Source organism: Oryzias latipes, chromosome 21 (assembly GCF_053564925.1).
Source record: "Oryzias latipes strain Hd-rR chromosome 21, Olatipes_Hd-rR_3.1".
Lineage (NCBI taxonomy): Eukaryota > Metazoa > Chordata > Actinopteri > Beloniformes > Adrianichthyidae > Oryzias > Oryzias latipes.
In genome coordinates, this window is record NC_136257.1 from 30,678,540 (window position 1) to 30,697,692 (window position 19,153).

The window sequence follows — 19,153 nt, forward strand, 5'->3', positions numbered from 1 at the left end:
GAAGCCTTTGTCTCAATATCGCCACTTGGATCACCAAGTTTGGGAAGTTTCACAGAAGCTCCAGGCAGAGAAATGTAAAAATGCTGTTGGTCCTTTGCTGCCTACAAATCACCAGAGCACCAAGCATCAGTCCCCAATGCAGAGACCATGTGTGATGGGATAGTAAAGCGTCTCCTCTGCAGGTCAGAAGTCCCGGTTGTAGTTGAGTTTTATCATGTGGAGACATGTTTAGCACTTTAAAGGTCTGTTATTGATTGTTTTCACAGAAGTACATGTGAGTCAGGAACTACCAGGGGTGGAAGTGAACACATAGCCGCCCATTAGGTCCTCTGTTTAGTAGTCCCATGTCAGTGCCTGTCATTTCCCTCTTTTGCTTTAGATAAATGTCGGAATTTCTTTTTTTTTTTTTTATTCATTCTCAAAAGTATTTATTTAGGATACAACAAGAAAAGTTTTCTAAAGTGTCTTTTTAAACGTCTGGCCATGCTGTGTGGCTTTACTGCCACTGGAGCTCACATGATGCTGCGTAGTCTCTAGAACACTCCTCTGCTTGTCTGCCTGTTTGTTTGAAGGTGATGTGGGCTCTCAGAGAAACTACTTTTCATGACTGCCTGTTTGGGGGGGGTTACTCTTCCTGCCAGCAGCGGTAGGGCGATCGACCTCTGATTGGAAGATTGCTGGTTTGATTCCTACCTTGCTCGCCCATGTATCGCAGTGTCCTCGGGCAGAAACTGAACCCCACATTGCCTCTGGTGGTTATGAGCTGTACGCAGCGGAGCCACCAGTGCATAAATGTGTGTGTGCATTGGTGAATAGGACTGTGACTGTGAAGCCCCTTGGGCCTTCGAGCTCAAGACGAAGGCCTTCAAGCTCTATCCAAGTATACACCATTTATCATTTACTATGATGCTCTCTGGGATGATCCTCTTCCTGTTTTCCTGTTTTCCAGTTTCATGGTGGTCTCTGGGATGCTCCTCTTTCTTCCTCCGTGTCTGATTAAAGGAGGGTGGGGTGTTTGAGAAGTTCCTTTTCATGGGGGGTCTCTAAGATGCTCCTCTTCTTGCCTTGCCTTCTGTTTAGAGAAGTCTTGTCTATGAGAAACTCCTTTTAATGTCTGCCTGTATGGGACGCTCCTCTTCCTGCCTACCTTTTTGATAAAGGTCTCTGCTCTTTTTCTGTTCAGGAAAATCTTCAGGAGGCCTTTCTTTCTGCCTTCTCATTTCAGGATGAGAGATTTCCAGGTTGCTCCTCTTTCTGCCTTCAATCTGTCCATTATCATTTAATTGACCGCCAGCCTGTGCCAGTCCACTGCATTAAGTGCAGCACTGATGATGCAGTCAGTGTAAGACTCAGCAGAAGTGTGTGGCTGCACACAGAATATTTGAAAGGTTTGATTGACAGGTTTTGTGTAGCCCTTTTAAGGTGGTAGGGGTGTGGATTTCCGACAAGCTCCCTCCCGATTGGTTCCCATAGAAACTTAGACTGACTTGGACCAGTCACTGCTTACTGATGTTGTCTGGCTCCAACATGGTGGCATCGATATTGCGGAAGAATGGTGACTGAATTGACTTCATTTGGTTGGAGCCACAAGTAAACCATTTTCCATGGATGATGTCACACTTACTCACTCAGTCCAGCTCTCATAGACAGAACCAACAATAAAGACAGACAAAGGTTAAGACTCCATCCAGTAGATCGGATCTATTAGCCAATCAGCTCTCTGTCAGGAAAAACCAGACCCAGAAGCCCCCGGCAGCTACTTCCCCATTTCCTGCCTCTGTTACTGCCGAGCCGAGCGAGGACGGCCTCCACATGCAGCCCAGAAATATTACCGAGCTGTTTTATTGATGCTTGGCTGCATTTTAATGAGACTTCACTTCCCATCTTGTCTACACGGGTCTGAAGGTGTTGATGTGTCTGATGGTTGGAGCTCCTGACAGGACTCATCGCCAGGGGCAGCTGTACAGGATCATTACATTGACTGAAGTCTCAACAAACATCCTTCATGCTGCAGTGCTGTTGTAGAACACAGCACAGTAAATCTGCTCTCAGACGGCAGGATGGGAAATGGTGAAGGCCTCTCACAAACACTGCAGGTAGTTCTCGATAAAACTGACAGGCTCAGGAGGAAGGAGTGTCTCCGCCGGGGGAGAAACCGGAGCTGACAGCAGAGGAAAATGACTGAGCAAGTGCAGCCGGGAGAATGTGACTCACGGAGCTGGCAGCGCGGGAGGATCACATCGCATGGTTATTTCCACAATGAATTTTTCCTGCAGCTGACACGTGGACTGGAAGATAGTCCACGCTGAATTACCCTCCCCAGCGGTGATCAACAGCACCGGGGAGGAGAAAACAAGCAACGGCGGCGGCGCAGGAGCCGCAGACGTGAGCTGGAAGGCAGACGATGCGCATTTGACCGATGAGAGCTTTGATTTTGCTAAAAACATCTGTTTTTATTGTTCAATGCCAACTGTTGAAAATAGATTTTAAATGTTATTGATATGTTTTTTATTTGGGACAGATTGATGGTTATGCAGTTAACAAGTTTAATAAAATGTCTAAGCAATTGTAATAATTAGGCAGTTATGAAGAACAGAAAGAACCAAATGAGGACGCCTGTATTTATTTTGCCTTTGTTCCAGTGACAACAAACAGGTTGTTTGAATTTAATCCTCAGCATTTCCACCAATCAAATATGTTCTGGTCTGAAATTCCCTTTCAAAAGGGAATGTACAGGTTTAAGGTTTAAGAACGCCGTGATTCAAGACTTTAATTTATAGAAGTGCTGAGGAGAGATTAGTTCCTCTAATGACGGCATAAAAAAGTAATATAAGTCAAATTTATTTAAGAAAAAGAGATTTGAAGTCTGGGATTACTTGAAATGAAGTTTAGAATTTTTACAGTGTGGATTTTCTTATTTTTTATCTTTTTGAAAGTATAAATACACATGTATACCAGAATTTTTGCTATATAAGGCTCCCTAATATGTGATCTAACTTCACTACCCAGAATGCCTAGAGGAAAGAGATAGGTTGGAGGGGTTGATGGGAAGTTTTTCTGGTGAACTGTCGTAAAGTCCAACTTTATTGACAATAACTCTTAACATGGTTCAGTTGAAACGTAAAAATACAAAACTACAATTCTTCAGTTCATTATGTTGAAGCATAGAACGTATCACTCCGCCATCACTACAGTACCCATAATGCTCCACCAGTCCGTCTACGGGCTGCGGCGTCATACTAAAGTCGAACTAAAACATTTGGAAGGATTTTTGAGCGGAGTGTACAAAGGAAAATCCAGAAAAAGATTGGAAAAGAGTTTTGTCCTCCTGAACTTTTCCAGATTTTCCATATGTGCTTGGAGTCAACAACAATACAAATAACGGCAATAAACCACAATACAACAGGGGGGTATTCCAAGAAGCATGTTGTGCTAGTTACCACAGTAAGTTTGAGGCTAAGGAAGTTGATAACCTCAGCTTTCAGTTCCAGAAATGGAGGTATGTTTCAGGGTAGGTCAAGTTACCATGGCAACTCATGCTCTGAACATAACCTGGTCGGGAGCAGGTTTAGTTAAAGGTTAGTTTGTTTACAGAGAGGTGAAGCAGCATGGCGTGTCCATTTGAAGATGATTTAGTGGATGAAGAAGCTCAGATAATACTTTTTCCATGTGAGAGGGTGATAAGACCACGTATGGATGTTGGAAAGATAAACTTTTTACTTTGATCTAATGTAATTATTTGCTTCAGTTAAGATAGATATTTTTTTTAGTTAAGTCAGCTTAACAATAACATGTAGTTATCAGACAGTTATTTTACTTTCATTCAAATTAATTCAATTAAGTAGGTGTAACTTTGGTGCTGCTGTTAGATCAGCACCTCAAGGAATTGTGGGATACCATTCCCTTTGCCTGTCTGGACGGATTTGGGTTTAAGTGTGGGTTTTTGACCAAATGTGTTTAGTTGTTTAGCTGTTTTACTGTGTTTTGCCGTGTTATTTGTCCAGTTATGTTTAATTCTTTCTGCACCATGAGTGAGAGGGATGGAGAGGATGATGCGATTATTTAGCACCACTAGAGGAGCTGTATAGCACAAGAACTGAAGTTAAAGTCTGAGTCATGGTAAATGAATCTGTGCTTCATGTTGTAAGTCCTCATTGATTCTTTCATTTTAATGTTATAAAAATGAGAATATCTACGGCCTCTAACTTAGAGATATAAGAGTTCTAGCTTTCATCTGCCTGCCTAGCTGTTGGACAGGACAAGTAAAAAAAAATAAAAATAAATAAAAAAAGAGATATAAGAGTTCAAGTGGTTCAATAAATTAAGATGGAAAAACATTTAATTGAATTGGAGTAATGTGACATTTTGTTAGATAAATGTGTAAATTTGAGTTGTAAAAGAATATTGAGTTGGATAGATGTAATAAATTAGGTTAAAGAAATTAAACCCAATTATTTGTTGTCCAGAAAGCATGTTTGAACTCCCTGAACTCTGGCTGAAATCCGCCTGAACTTGCTTACTCTGGGTATGTCGGTTCCAAAAGACCGTATCTGAGTTAGCGTAATTACGCTAGACTTGGTAACCCTGGGTGAGACGAAAAAACTCTTTCTTTTGCTGATGATGCAGCTGTATTAATTTTTGATGGACATATAATCTTCATACGCCGTCATTTAAATCTCAGGCTCCATCTCACCAGGCATGGGGTTCAGCCAGAGTTCAGGGTTAAAGTCAGGGTAGTTTAAACACGCCTTCTGGAATATCCCCCTGAACTATGGAGGGACAGCTCATTTTCCAACCCAGATGTAAGACGACTCGTTCTCTGAGGCTCCGCCTTTTTCTCCTTATGGGTGTCGCCCATTTCATGACGTTAACCTAGTGTCTGTGTTTCTTCCACGAAAACATCCCAACTTTTGCAAAGATGGATGAGCACATTGTGCAAATAAAAGGGAAGTCTGTAACGGATCACCGCTAGCTCCACAGAGAAAGTGTGTGTGTGTGTCTTAGCCTGGGGGCGGAGTTGGCAGCGCCGTTTCTTCCTGGGAGGCGCTAGGAATGCTGAGGGATGAACATTAAAATCAGTTGTTGTATGTTATAGGTATAGATGTAGGATGTATTCCAGGGGTGGGCAATTATTTTGGCCCGCGGGCCACATAGGGGTCTAAAATTGGGTAGAAGACCCGGACCAGGAGCAGATGCGTGGAGTGAGAAAGAAATAATACGGAATCTGGATGAAAACATTTGGATTGAAGTTATATTCTAAAACAGAGCGTTTCAGAGTTTTTAGGTTAAAACTTTTGTTCTCATTTTAGAGCCAATTGCACCTCATGAAAACTTAGAGAAACGCTGCATTCATGTGGTGTTTGAATGATTGTACGAATGAAAAACAACAAATCCTCCAACACCACATGGATGCTAGAGCGGGGGCCCCAAACGTTTCTTGTGAGGGCCACAATACCTCTTTCTTTAAAACTTTAAACTTCTCACTGCCTAAATACACATTTTCACACTTTTCTCTTGTTTCAATTCTCAACCCTTCATAGAAATGAGGTCCAGGATCTTAGAATGAAAACAAAGATCTGATCGATCACAGATTTCTAATCTGAAGAGCTCCGCCTTTCTGTACAGGAGACACGGCACGGACTGAGGAGATTGATTGACCGGGTCTCCAGCCAATCAGGACACAGAACAGGGTGCACTGTCTAAAAAAAGCAGCATGCTGGGGGGGTTGGCGGGGGGCCCTGCTGGGGGCCAGCGGCGCTGGATGGGCTGCCCATCTACACCTGGGGCTGGGATCAACCCTTCCCTGGCTCTGGGACAGGGCGGGGCAACCCCCCTGGGACCCCCGGTTGCTCTGGGTGTTATCCCATGGGGCTGCGGGGTCTGGAGGGGTGGGGGGATGGGGCTTGTCGGCCCTGTCCTGTGGAGGGGGATTTCTGGGGCGGGGGGGGGGCACTACCAGTACGGGACCTTGGGGGGGTGACGGGTCGGGGTCTCCCCCTCATGCAATCGGCGGTTGCCCCGGCCGGTTGGCTGCCTCTGTCCCACCGAGGCCTGACCAGAGCTTTCCTAGGGCCGGTGCCTGGGGGTCGGCGCCTGGACTTGCTCCGCGGGGGGCGGCGCTTCCTGGCTCCACTCTCTCTGTGTGGGGTGGGTGGTGCTGGGTCTGGGGTGACGGCACCTCGGGGGGTGGGACCCCTGGGCTGGGGGGGACCTGGGCCTTGTGCTGGGGGTCTCTGGAGCAGTGTTTTTCAACCAGTGTGCCGCGGCACACTAGTGTGCCGTGGGAGATGGTCAAGTGTGCCGTGGTAAATTGCCCTCATTAACTGATCTAAAAACATTTTCCATCTCCAGGATATCAGCTCTGTGTTCATCCAAACAGGCCCTGATAAAACACTGAGGAGTTAGGAATATAAACGATCATAAAATGCTTTTTCTTTGCGTTTATTTTATTTTATTAAAAACATTTTGATAAGAATGACGGCAGCGCGATTCAGCTGCAGCTCCGGCTGTATTTAGGAAAAGTCCCGCCCCTTTACCTGTCTCCACCAATCATTCTTGAAGGCTTAATCACATGTCATCAGTCTGCCCAATCAGAAGTGGTTAAAGTCTTCACTTCCTTGTCTCGATTTAGCTCGTAAAGTCGCTCAGTTCTAACAAAAATACCAGCTAAAGCTCGTCTTTAGCGGTGTAGCTTTCCACAGAATCCGGTATCAGACCGTGGAACAAGTGAACAAAACCATGAAGCTCCGAAAAGCGATCTCCGCCGGCCGTTTTTATGCACTACATCTCCCATGATGCATTGGGTTGTGAGAGTGACAGCGTAAAAGGAGTTCTGTTGTTAAACGTCTTGAAAACAACGAACACACTTCAAACCTTTTTTAAATCTTCTAACTTAACTTTTATTGCATCTTTTAGAAAAACAGCTGCAGTTTCCAGCTTTTTCTGCAATAATTATCACAAAAATGCATGTGAGATTGTGGAGGGGCTGTAGATCAATACAGACTATGAGTTTCTCCTTTTTTTTTCATTTTTGGATGCTGGTGTGCCGCAGGATTTTTTTTAAGCTTAAAGTGTGCCGCGGCTCAGACAAGGTTGAAAAACACTGCTCTGGAGGACCACCGGGGGACAGTCTGCCAGCTGTCCCCAACTTAACCCCTTCCTCATATAATCTCATAATAGGATGAGGGGGTGGGGGGGAGCTACTTGGCAGTGGTCCCTCTTCCGTGGTTGCTGTATGGAGTGGGCCCCCCCCTCTCTCGGTTTTATTTGCACCTTAGACATGTAGGGCCCTTGGTAGGGGGGGTGCTTGGACAACACTGCCAGTAAGCAGCCAATGTCCTCTTAGCGCCCTACCTGCCAATTTTAATTGCACCCCAGACATTAAGGGCCCCTTGGTGGGGAGGGTGATGGGACATCACTGTGAGAAATCAGGAGATGTCCCCTCAGTGCCCTACCCCCCAATTTTAACTGCACACCCTTCACCCCTCAAAATATACATTCCAACATAAACACACACACATGCACACATGGTTTGCTCGTCTGGGGCTGTGGGCGCCCTTCTCGGGTGGGGCCCTGCGTTAGGCCTCCTGGCGCGGCGGGGGGCTGCTCTCCTGGTTGGGGTGAGGCAGCACTCTTTCCCCCCGTGCCTCCCTGTTCTCTGGCTCTGGGGGCCTCGCGGCGGTCCTGCTGGCCCTGGCCTGGGTGGCGGATGTGGTCGCCCCGGGGGGCGGTTGTTCCCTGCCTGTTGTCGTGTGGCGTTGGGGGGTTCTGGCTGCCGCGGCGGGGGTCTTGGTGTGGGGGTAGGTGGGCACTCTCCCTCCTTCTTTTTACATTCCACCATCCAATTTAGAAGAAGATAAACACTCACCTGAGCACAGGTGTTTGCTCACCTTTGCACTAATAGTTTGCGTGATTGATTGAATTAAATATTTCACTCTAGTTGGTTTGAAGGCATAAGTATGCGTGTGTGAACACTATCTGTTTTGTGTACATGTTGACATATGGACGTTTTTGCAGCTAGCAGGTGTGTTGATAACATTTGAGTGTGTGTGTGGACAGGCCCCGCCCCTTTGAGATTTGTAGTCTATCTGTACCTTACCGTAATGATAAACATCCAGTAGCTTGTTGCTTTATGCTGCTTCATGGTTTTATCCTTCCCCCCTCCTATGATCACCCTCCTATCCCCCCATCTCTAACGTCCCTCTCTCTTCTTCCCTTCTTTCCTTTTCCATCGGGTCCAACACAAAAGATTTTCAAATATGATTCAAATGAATAAAGTTTGGCCTTGATTACAAAAGAGGTTTATTCAGACATACCTCTGGTTTGTTTGAAGATTAATAACCCCTCTTGTTAAAGTAAAATATGTCCAACACAAGAGGCCTTCAGTTCTCATCTGTCTGCCCAGCTGTTGGACAGGACAAGTTGAAAAAAAAAAAAAAGCAGCATAATCGCTCTTAAAGAATAAGCTAAACCGGGATGAACGATGAACTGTGACACAGAAAGGGAAAACTGTCTTCTGTTCTGTTTGACAGAGATTTTAGTGTTTCAGGTTGGAGCACAGACTGCAGAAGGGGGGAAGAAAATGTCACGTCACGATCGTGTGGCCAGATAAAAAAAAAAAAACATCTGTCTCTGATATTGTTCAGTGGGCCGGACCAAACATGGAAGCGGGCCGGATCCAGCCTGCGGGCCACAGTTTGCCCCCCCCTGCTATAGTCCTTTAAGAAAAGATCTTTTTGGTTGAACATTTAAATCTGAAATGTACAACATCAAGAGTTCTTTGGCTACACAGAGATTCCTTCAGATTCTTTATGCCTATATTTAGCATCACTTTCAGATAATGAATGAAGCTTTTTTTTGACGTGACGTAAGCATGTCTATTAAAACTTTTGGATGATTCAGAGAAAAGCTCAAAGCTATTGCCGTGAAAGCAGAACAGGGCTCTTGAATGCTAGCACTGCGTGTGCGCGTCCTAACCGTCAGGAGGGAATCATTTTGTTCCTGGTGATAAAGAAGAAGGTAATTGGGAGTTAAAAGTTTTTTTTTTTTTTTTTTTTTTGTCTCAGCAAGATCGGCGGCGTTGGGTTATGAGGAGGTGTTTGATACGGCGGTGTCAGCAGGCCGCTGTGGAGAATCCTCTGCTGGGAGCTCACTTCTCAATTAAATCCAGCAGCAAGCACTTTGATGGTGAAGAGCTGCACCCAGAATGAGACTCTTTATGATGCCGGTGCAGCTCCGCCACCGGCTAAGTGCACTTGCTCTGACCTCTATCCTGTCGTCAAATCGACACACAGAAAATTACAGTGAAAAGGCGGCGGAGTCGCTGAGAGCAGGCATCACAAAAGGCTGTAAAAGGGAGGAAAATGACTGGATCCAAGTCTCCTTTATCACATCCGGATAAAGTCGTTAAGGATTAAGCCTCAATGAGGCCTTCACATGAAACCCATCAGCTCCTTCTCAAAGGTTGACCCCATTAAAGACGCTATTTCCCTTGTTTTTCGTACACAAAAATCCTCTTTTGTTCGTCATAAATAAACAGCGGAGTCCATTTTTTTTTCTTTGCAAGTGCAACTGTCTGAATTACAGACTCACCTCTCCCTTTAGACTGAACTGCGCCACTGCTGATGGTATCTCAGCAACCACAAGATGTTTTCAAATGAAAGTGTCAAATAAAAATAACATTCAAGATCACAGCAAAAGAATGAAGTTCATTTTATCAGAGCAAGAAAAAAAAGCAAGAATGTAAAAAAATACAGCAGCTAAACGACGCAGCGTTAGATTTCTTCTCCTTTTGGATTCATGCAAAGCTCCAAGTATTTCTTCTGTTTTTCAGCGTTTCTCCTCTAAACCCTCACGCCCTGCACACAAAAAAATAACACAAAGACATACATGGATACATTTGTCTGCAGGTGTTTGTCTGCTCCTGATGAACTTTCTTCATGTTTGTCCTCCATAATAGAAAAAAAGCCACAAGAACATGTTAAAAACACCAAAAACACTATTTTTCATTGGGGTGGATGCATTGGCTACACCCCAAAAACCCAATGTACCTTAAATTTACGGTGATGATTTGGGGGGTGGCCAAAGAATTGTGTTTTTCACAGAGAAACTGGAACACATTCAACAAAAGAATTTAATTGCTATGAAGTGGTCGTACTGTAAATTGTCCTCTTCGGGGGCTCAAGCCTTAGTTGTAGCAGACCTATGGGGGCTGGGAGACCAACGCCGTCTGCAACTGTAGGAAACTTGAATGTGAAAAGTCTGATCTCAACATGTGTTTCGTTTGGTTTGATGAAGATGGCAGAAGTGTAAAAATCCCATTGTCCTGATTTGTATCGTGAAGGTGGGGTGGTTTTTCTCAGACACTTTATCATATTTACATCACATTAGCTTGCAGCATTCAGATTTAACTCTTCAATGGTTCTTGACTTCATAGTGTAAGTCCTCCCCGTGTATTGATCTGCGTTTAAATCGGCCCTCAGAAAGCTCCGGGCTCCTTCATTCCTCACATTTTCAGTTCAGGCGAAAGCTCCTGGTTTTCTTCAGACTCATTCTCTCAGAAACGTACAGTTAATTGCTGCGTCTGAATCCTCGGCTCCACCTCGCTCGGCTTTCCCAGCCAAGGTGGTTCCATTTCCTCCCGCCCGGTTCTGCAGGATGCTGACAGCCAGAGGATGACACACAGTGCATTTTTCTGTGGCTGACAGGATGACCCACTGGGCAAGCAAAAGCTTCTACAACTGACCGACTTGATATTATGACAAATCTCCCCAAAAATGAGAGCATGCCTGCGATATATTAGAGCTCTGGGAAGGATCCTCGTGGCCCAGAATGATTCCAGCAGCTGCACCCACCTGCCTCTTCCATTATATGCCTGAGAAAATGACACTTCCTCCTGAGTCGAATAGGTGGCTCATGAATATAACATTATTTTAGCATCCAGTCTGGCTTCTCGTTATTTCTCCTCTTTTAACTAGCAAACAGGTGCAGAAACATTCACAACTGAGCGGCAAACAGTGAAAACAGCACATTTGTAAAGAATTTTACTTGTTTCCAACTTACAGTGACATTTATTTTGGTTGTTTTTATGGCTGGAATTCAGCCTTTAAGAAAAAAAACTTTATTTAAAAAGCGGTTTCGTGCTAACAGCAGCTTGTGTGTCATAGGTGGTTTTAGTCAGAATGAGCAGCTGTGGTGGGAACACTGAACTAACTGGCAACAGACTCCTGTTCTATTCTAAGTTCCACTTCTTGACAGTTTCTTTTTTTTTTTTTGCAATGCAGTTTTTCCCTCCACAAACACAGGCTGCTAGCTTCTTCAGTTGGGTGTGCTAATCTATCCTGCTAACCCTGACTTGAAAGGATGCATACAAATCTCTTCTTCAGCCCACCCTCCGTATTCCTGCTAACAGTTTTAAAAATAACACATTTAACAAATGCATTGTAGGCTTTTCTAGAATGATGAACATACAGCCGTTCCATATTCTGTTCATAGCACAGGAAAATGACTGGGAGGGTTTTTCTTCACGTTCCAACTATCGAGGAATCACACTCCTCAGCCTCCCTGGGAAAGTCGTCCGATAGTGGAACCTCAAATCCAGGACCAGGTTTCTGTCCAGGTCATGGAAAAGTGGACCAGCTCTACACCCCCTTAAGGGTGCCAGAGGGTTGATGGGGGTTCGCTCATCCAGTGTGTTTTGTAGATTTGGAAAAGACGTTCAACTGCGTCCCCCATGGTGTCCTGTGGTGGGTGCTCTGGGAGTATGGGGTCTGGGCAGCTTTACCAAGGGCTGTCCGCTCTCTGTATGACCGTAGCAGGAGCTTGGTTTGCATAGCCGGCAGTAAGTTGGACCTGTTCCCGTTGCATGTTGGACTCCGGCAGGGCTTCCCCTTTTTTACCGGTTCTGTTCATAATCTTTATGGACAGAATTTCTGGCGCAGCCAGGGGCTGGAGTGGGTTTGGTTTGGAGACCACAGGATTTCCTCTGTTCTTTGCAGATGATGTTGTCCTGTTGGCTTCATCAGGCCAGGACCTCCAGCTTGCATTGGGGCAGTTTGCGGCCAAGTGTGAAGCGGCTGTGATGAAGGTCAGCACCGCTCAATCTGAGGCCATGGTTCTCGACCAGAGAAAGGTACTTTTCCCTCTCTAGGTGGGTGGAGTGTCCCTGCCCCAGGTAGAGGAGTTTATATATTTTGGGGTCTTGTTCACAAATGTCGGAATTGACAGGTGGTTGGTGCAGCGTCCGCCATTGTGGGGTCTGGGGCCACAGGGTCCCCCCAGAAGAGCTGGAGGAAGAGGCTAGGGAGAGGTAAGTCTGGGCATCTTTGCTTAGACTGCTGCCCCCATGACCTGGTCCTGGATGAGCGGAAGAAGATGAAGGGATGAAGGGATGGATTGTCTCAATTCAAAGCTCAGTTGTCACATGAAGAACCACGCCCCATTTGGGTTCATTTTTGTGGCCTTGTGTTAGTTACGAATTTTTAAAACCCAGTTATAAGTTCTGTTCAAGGTCTTGGGGCAGCTGGAGTCTTTTTCAGATACTTCGAGGTCAAGTCAATTCAATTTTATTTTTATAGCCCAATATCACGATGACAGTCATCTCAATGGGCTTCATACCAGCAATTGTATGGTAAAGGTAAAAACATTAGGATCATGACGTCATACAATTCATTAGGTAAATTCTTAACTAAACTAAACTGGGCATACCTGCCCTTAGACCCTCCTTCGCCGTAAGGAAAAACCCTTAAAATAAACGTATTCTTGGGGAAAAAACTGGATGCACCCTCTATAGGGACATAAGTCAGATAAGGAGGAGATAGGAAACCATTGTCAGGAGGATTTGAACCTGTGTGGGGAGGGTCCAACAACCCTCCAGTTAACTGGGTTATCCTTTCTTTTTCTCCTTTTTATTCGTTATCCAAGACTATGTACTGAAAATTGGAGGAGGCTTGGTGTCAAAGCGGTGCAAATCTGGTGAATCTCACTCGAGGCTTTTGCTTTCACAGCTCTGTTCCGATACATGAAAGACTTGATGTCATAGAAATCCATCCGGGACAAAAAACGATTAAGTTCTCCTTCGTGAGCAGTTTTTAAACAGTTGGTACTTCTGTGTATTAAATCGGACACCACCAAACCTGAGTCCCTGATTGGTAGGGATGGTCATCATTAAGGTTTTAACAGTACTACTACTCTTATTGATACTGCTTATCAATCCGGTACTTTAACGATACTTTTATCGATACATTTTGAGGACGAAAAATAAATAAATAACAAATTAAGAACATAAAGTGTTTCATTTCCTCACTATGTTTTTTTTAATAAAACATTTTACTTTATACATTTTTCTCACTTGAAAAGCAAATACATGAGAAAAGAAGTTAATTAAAGAAAAATAAACAGTAATGTTTTGACATATAGCTATAAACTGTTCACTCTAAAGCAGCATCATCAGTTGCTTAGGGCAACATGGTGGAGTGTGCAGGTTGATTGCAGAAAGCTTCTTGAAAGCTCTGCATATGGTGTGTGATTTGAACTATAATAAATACAATCATCTTTGCTAATAATTTACTTTTTTTGCGAGTCCTGTGTTCAAACATTTCCGTTACAAGCTGCGTGCGTTCTTGAGCGCGCGATGCGGTGATCAAGAATCCCACAGCATCACAGCTCTAGTTTATATCTTGTGGGACACAAAGAAATGTGACTTCTCCAGTACCGACAGCAGAACCGTTGAGGTCAGATCTTACCGAGACTGCGGTCTTGAAGAATGTTTACCCGGGGCTCGTTCAATACCCCTTGTGCAATCTTAGATGACCCCACCCTTACTTTGACGTGTTCTCCCTACCATGACAAAGGTGGATAAAGGTGGAAAGATTTCATGTAATCCATGGACACCAGTGAAGATCACAAATCATTAAAGAAAAAAGGTTCAGAGCACTGTCTAGTGGGTTTAGATGACCCCACTCCCAATGGTAAAGTGCCTAGGATGGCACAAGGGTTACCGGGGCTCGGTACCCATCCCTACTGATTGGTCAAAGTTCAACTGGTTTTACTTTCAGCGCTCATCTAGTGGTCGTGCGTTTTGTACAGATGGACTTAAAAACTTTTGATGCGAAGCGTGAATGCAGGAGTTTTGAACATAGAAACCCGTTGCTTGCTTGGGCTTTACTTATCCTACATTTTAGGGTAAGTATAAAACCATTTACCACCAGAAAATACTCAGTGCTGTTGCTTTTAACAGAAACTCTACTTTCTTCCCTTTCTATGTCACAGTTCATCGTTCCCGGTCTAGTTTCCGTTGCACTGTTACTGATACTCTGCTAAGAGGCTTTGAATCATCTGGATTACAAGAACAAATCTGATGGTAAACTGAGTTATTTACTAATCATCAAGTCACAAGGATGTCAGGTGACAGAAAGACAGCAGCTGGACAACACTTTAATAATTACTGACTGGTTTCATTCAGATGGTACCTCCCCATTTGTCTGATCTGCCAACTCAATTAAGTCGGTGTCAGGCTTTGGCAATCATGCAGCATCTGCTACACGTTCAGGTCAGACGTTTGTTTCTTTTTCCCCACCAAATTTTTGTTTTTCTTCATTTAATGTCACTCAAATTGGTTAACAGCCTTTATGAGCAAATCTGACTCAGCTTCATTCAGTTTAGAGTTAGCTCCATGTTCGTAGCCTCACGTTGTCTGTCAGATAACGTACACATAACCCAGTCAGGACCTCTGAAATTGCAGCGGCGACCTTATTTAAAGGGTGTTGATGTGTTGTGTTGTTTGTCAGTGTTTTGTGAAAACAACAGACTGAATCGTCCAGAAAACGTGTGTGAGAACAAATGTTTGCAGCTCAGGGTTCTTCACAGCTGCTTCAGGCATTTTCTTGCTCCACTCACACGCCAATGTCGTTGTTGGGATTCATGACGGTTCATCTTCTCCAGCGGCTTTGGAAGCTATGATTGTTTACTTTACTCCGGAGTCAGAATAAAGCTGAGCGTGCCTTTCTAGTTTGTTTTTGTTTAAGTTTACACCGCCTAGACAGAGCAGCCATTGGCTACATTAGCTAAAGTCAAACCACTGCAAAGAATTGATTATTTTACTTTTGGCAAATGAAAAGTTTAAGTCTGTGCAAGAATTATTGGAGCAAGAATTTCATATTTGTTTAGTTTCAATCTTATATAACAAAACCTCCTAAGGTGAAATGATGTTCTCCACATGAGTGCACATTTATACTTCTGTATGTCGTCTGAGTTTTCTTTGTCAGTTTTGGCCCTGCAGTGGACTGACCAGACATCCAGGTTATGGCCGCTCATCCAAATGATAGGCTCCAGCAACCACTGGGAAGAGGTAAAAAGGTTTGGAAAATGAATAAGTGGGTGGATGGACGGACGGACGGATGGATGGATAAGTGGGTGAATAGATGGACAGATGAATGGAGACATAGATGGATTAATAGGTGGATGGAAAATGAATGGATGGATGAAAGGTTTGGTGCTTTGATGGTTAAATATATGGGTGGGTGGATTGATTAATAGATGTATAGAATTTGGATGGATTAATAAATAATAAAACATATTTAGTAATAAATAAATAAATCAATAATCAAATGGATGAATGGAAAATAGATGGATGGACAAACGTGGTAGACGGATGGATGGTTTAATAGATGGATTAATGGAGGATGAGTGGATAAATTGATGGAAGGGGTCATTTGTTTCGTTTACTGTAAATATCTAAAACACATTTCAGCTCCAGAACTTTGCATGTTTTGAAACTGTGCTAAACAGTTTTGTTGATTTTCCTGTTATTGGTTTAATTTCTTTATTACTTTTATTTTTTTTACTATTTAATTATCACTGAAATGAACAGAAAGAATTTAAGAATCTTTGAAAACTTTGCTTTAGATTTACGGTGAGCGATAAACCGGATGGGGGATTGGGAATGGACCAGGTTGACCAGCCATCAGTAGCTGGGATAGGCTCCAGCAACACTTTTACTCTGAAAAGCTTTTGCCGTTCTAACTTTGGCGTGAAAGCAGCAGCTCCTCCTTCCTCCTATTTCTGATGTCTGAACTCTGGATCTTCCCGTTTCCCTCCTGACTCTCTGAACGCTGGAGGCCGTCTTACCAACTGCAGCCCCCCCCCATCCATCTTAACCCCACACTTTGATTCGATGCCTTTAATAAAAGATGACGTTTCTGCTCCTCGCCTCATTTCTCGTGTCTTTGCTCCCTGACTTCCACTTATCTCACAAAAACATTAGTCTTTTGTCCGGCCGGCGGGATGAATGAAGGCCTCGTCTGCACTCAAACATGGATCATAGCAGCAGAGCGGCTGATTACATTCAGACAACACAAGCGTCTCGGCGATCCGCAGGGTCAGAAATCTGATGGAAGGTGACGCCGGCGGCCTGTTTCTGTCGGAGGTGGTCCAGCTGGAAAGTCCCACAGAAGACTGTGACTCCGTCAGAAGGAGCTCCAGCTCGGCGGGAGAGGAGGGGCCCCTAAAGGGAGGAGCAGCGAGCATCCACCGGGCAGCGATGATGGACGTTCTCACACCTTCACATGACCCCAGACGGAACAACGTTGAGCTTGGAAAACAGGTCCGCATCACTCTGACACAGTTCACCAATGGACACAGCAGCAGCAGCAGCTCTGTGGAGGCGCCCCTGCATAACATCTGAGGCTTTCCGCTCAAAAACCATCAACTTCTGCTTAAAAAGTCCCGCTCTCCTGCCGGTTGGAGCTTTAAGTTCTCAAATGTTTGTTTGGCTTTCTCATTTCTCCGCTTGTTTTTCATGCAGGAACACGAACTGAAGCTGAAAGATGTCACCCGCTGATGAGGTCTGTGCACAAAATATTGCATCAGCTGAAGGCTTATTTCTGCATAAAAAATAAAAAATAAATCCTGTTTTTCCCTTCAACTGTAACCCACGGCAACGCACTAAAAAGGTGTAATAAAGGTGCAAGGAATCAGAAACTGGGAAAGCAATGCTCAAATGATTTTTTAGTGATTGATGATCTTAAGATGATGAAATTAGGTTAAAAGACGTGAAAAAAAGTTCAAAATGCTTAAGAATTATGAAAAAATGCAAACAGGTAAAGAGGTTGAAGAGAAGAAAAAACCTCAGCAGTCCTCGAAATGTGGAATCCAGGAGTGCAGAACAAGTTGGACAGGAAAACAGTGATTGATTATTTCCCATCAGCGAGTCAGAAAAGGCCTTTTCCTGGTGGCGTTTTCCCCACTGCGGGCTTCCGTAACCCGGGATGAGCTGCAGAGATGCGACCCGATTACGGAGCCGTGGAGGAGTAAACACGTGAAGCTGCAGCAGAAAATTGTTCCTTGTTTGGTGTTTGGAGGTAATTGGAAAGCTCCGGAGCCCGGCAGCGAGATTTAGATTTGTGCAGGAAGTGCGAGTCAGCCGCTGCTTTAACGCATGCAGCCGGCGACAAGGTGCGGCTGTGATTTATGGGGTCAGCAGCCGGAGAGACGTGGACGCTCTGATCTTATGCACAAACAGCTGATTGCTGGGGGAGGTTTTATTCTCCTCTTCCTGCTGAAAGACGCTCCCGGGTGTCCGTCTGCTTTCCCTCCATTCTGCTCGGTTTGCTTCACTTCTCGCCGTGTTGTTTGATTAGTGGCTTCTCTCTCCTGAAGTTTCTCAGGCAGGAAAAAGTCTGAACTTTCCGATAAGCCTCTGAGGCCGAGACTGTCGATATTGTTTCTACTGAAGAATGAAATGAAAAGATTCATCAGGAAACTCGTGTCAATACGAGAAGTGGAGTCTGAAATCATTTCATCTGAGCCGCTGGAGCCTCGGAGTCGGTTCTGAGGAGCCGTGCGGTGAAATGAAGACGACTTCCTGATTTCAATGGAAGCATGAAGGAAAGGAATTGGATTTTCTCCTGAACAATGAAGGCGATGGGAACAGTGGAACGCCGTGAAAGAGGAAACTCGTCTCATAATCCGTGCAATTAAAACGAAGAGTCACATGGCGGGTTTTTGCCTCGTTCAGCTAGTCTTCACGTCACGACTTGGAGCGCTGGGCCTCTCAGCGGATCATTTAGGAACAATGACTTCAAGGGTGTTTCATTTACAAAGTCTAACTCAGTTCTAGGATATCAGAACAAAGAGAATCCAACTGCTTCTCTGCAGCTTTGGAGCACGTGGCAGAGTCGAGACAACACGGGTTCTCCTCTGTGAGAACACGGGTTCTCCTTCGTGAGAGCTCAGGTTCCCCTCCATGAGCAGACTGATCACCTGGCGTGACACCTCTCTGATAGCAGAGCGACAGCCTGAATTCTCCTCTGGCTCTGCCTCTGTGGAGAGTTTAATTTGAGAAACAGATTATCTTCCCGCCAATGATGGATGAACCGCTGTTTTCCGATGCAAAGAGGTCTGGAGCGGCTCCGTTGACGGCGTCCTTGAGGTGGAGTTCTGCCTCACAATCACAGAGCGACTGAGCAGAAAACAGGAGGAAGCTGAGATCAATCTGCAGAGTTCAAGGCTTCACATCCTCTTCCAGTCAGAGCCGGCCGGCTGCTCCTTCCCGATGATTCTCGTGGAGATTTGTGGAACAGTTTCCGTCTGTGGCTTCAGGCGGAAGCGCAAAAGAGCAGAACGGTCTAGATAACCAAAATTCTTAAAAATCCTCAAATAAAAAGCAGTTTTTAATTCTTTCCCGTGTCTGACTGCAGCTCACATCTTTATGACGATGTCTGTCTTTAAACAATCGAGTCTGGAGGAGTTCAAATACAGGAAACTGACCAAAAAATGAAAAGAAAATCTCAGCCTGTAAAAGTAAAGAAAGTGTCTCCTTCTGTGCAAAATGCATCTGTAGCTTTTACCAGAGATGTCCTGAAGGTTTGACGATGAAGTTATCAACACTTGAGGATCCACTTGGATTAAAACAAGTGTTTGTAGTTTTTAACATTTGTGGCTTTTTTCTCATGATGGAGGAAAGATAGAAAGAATATGAAGCTTCAGATGACATTTCTGAGTATCAGCAAAGGCATCATGGGAAATGAGGCTGGGTTGACGCCCTGCCAACCGTCCCACCCACAGCCCAGAAGGCAAATTTCTGATGAAGTCCTGCCGCTTTGCAGAAACTATGTCCTAGAAAATGACACGGGTTTTTCCAATATTTTTTTGGGGC

The 19,153-nt window shown here is 44.6% G+C and overlaps 1 long non-coding RNA gene across 1 annotated transcript in view; it reads left to right on the forward strand.

Moving 5' to 3' along the window:
• Positions 1 to 5,054, forward strand: part of LOC144988723 (uncharacterized) — a 31,115-nt gene extending 26,061 nt beyond the window's left edge. Inside the window, exon 3 of the long non-coding RNA XR_013652701.1 lies at positions 1,906 to 5,054. This is a non-coding gene — a long non-coding RNA (uncharacterized LOC144988723). The remainder of the gene's footprint in view (positions 1 to 1,905) is intronic.
• Positions 5,055 to 19,153: the final 14,099 nt, after the last annotated feature.